This window comes from Budorcas taxicolor, chromosome 20 (genome assembly GCF_023091745.1).
Source record: "Budorcas taxicolor isolate Tak-1 chromosome 20, Takin1.1, whole genome shotgun sequence".
In the NCBI taxonomy this organism is placed as follows: domain Eukaryota; kingdom Metazoa; phylum Chordata; class Mammalia; order Artiodactyla; family Bovidae; genus Budorcas; species Budorcas taxicolor.
The window spans coordinates 36,463,644-36,465,323 of record NC_068929.1 but is presented as its reverse complement, the minus strand read 5'-3'; the positions used below and the strand labels follow the sequence as shown (position 1 = coordinate 36,465,323).

The following is a 1,680-nucleotide window of genomic DNA, read 5'->3' as shown; positions in this document are numbered from 1 at the left end:
GCCTGCAGTCCATGGGGTCGCCAAGAGTCGGACACGACTAAGCGACTTCACTTTCACTTTTCACTTTCATCCATTGGAGAAGGAAATGGCAACCCACTCCAGTATTCTTGCCTGGAGAATCCCAGGGACGGGGGAGCCTGGTGGGCTGCTGTCTATGGGGTCACACAGAGTCAGACACCACTGAAGTGACTTAGCAGTAGCAGTAGCATACACGAAGTAAAACCAAATGATGACTAAATTATTTATTATGTATCACACTTATACAAGACATATTTTTTACCTTCCCATATAGACAATAATACAATTTCATTTCATTATTACATATGGTTTGGAAATGTCATTTGACCAAAATACTAAGAACATGTTCAGATATCTCTGAAAATACATATAAGGACTTTTTTACAGTTACTATAAAAAAATAGCATAGTTCTAAGATATAAGAATGCATGCTATTTAATAATTATATAATATTTGTACTAAGAGTCAGACATGACTGAGCGACTGAACTGAACTGAACTGAACTGAGCACTAAAAGGCTATATATATGGAGTCAGAGTATCTTTGACAGCTTGTATGAAAAACAGGCATATAAACTTGCCTTTACATGCCCTACAGAAAGTGTTACAAAATATATACTATATCAAATACAGACAAACTATCATTAACACAAAATGGCTAAGGAGCCAAACACAAAGTGTCTTTCCTGGACCAACAAAGATAGTTGTGGACCAAGAAGAGATGAACGCCAAAATCTATAATAAATCACATAGCAACTGACAAAAAATTCTGAAAGGACACTACAAATGCCTAGATCCTTATTTCCCAGATTGAGTGATTAATTTGTAAAGTACAAAGAAGAGAATAGGAGCTAAGAAACACAATCCAAGAGGACACCCCACATAAATATCGCTGGGGGATGAGGAAATTATGGAGCTACCTTCCTAAAATAGAAAAATTAGTAAGCATGCAACCTCCAAATTAATGGGTTTGGCAGAAAATCCATGGAATCAGAACACTGAAAAATGGCACAGTTCTCAAAGTAAATAATGCTGGGTTGCAGACACAAAGAGTCATAAGACTAATCTTGATTTTGCATAAAAATTCAAAAATGCAGTATTTAAAGTTGTGGCTCCATTGCACATTTTTGTCTCCTTTGTCAAAGATTAATTGACTAGAGGCATGTGGGTTTATTTCTGGGCTATGTATTCTGTTCCATTGATAAATATAAAACCTTTCTCCTTCGAGCCGGAATCGAACCAGCGACCTAAGGATGGCCACAGACAGGCATCTACAGTCCTCCGCTCTACCAGCTGAGCTACCGAAGGGAACACACATATGACTGAAAATATAATGAATATACAATGGAGAAAAGACAGTCTCAGCAAGTTGTGTTGGGAAAACTTGACAGCTGTATTTAAATCAATGAAATTACAACATTCCCTCACACCATATCCAAAAATACATTCAAAATGACTTAAAGACTTAAATATAAGACATGGCACCATAAAACTCCTAGAAGAGAACATAGGCAAAACATTTTCTGAATAGTAACAGTGTTTTCTTAGGACAGCCTCCCAAAGCAATAAAAATAAAACTGAAAATAAACAATGGAACATAATCAAACCATTAAGCTTTTGCACAGCAAAGGAAATCATAAATGAAACAAAAGACAACATACAG

The 1,680-nt window shown here is 36.4% G+C and overlaps 1 non-coding gene across 1 annotated transcript; it reads right to left on the bottom strand.

The window, feature by feature from the left end:
- Nucleotides 1-1,236: 1,236 nt before the first annotated feature.
- TRNAY-GUA (transfer RNA tyrosine (anticodon GUA)) lies at nt 1,237-1,325 on the bottom strand. The gene is given in 2 exon segments: nt 1,237-1,272; nt 1,289-1,325. It is a non-coding gene; the product is annotated as a tRNA-Tyr (tRNA).
- Nucleotides 1,326-1,680: the final 355 nt, after the last annotated feature.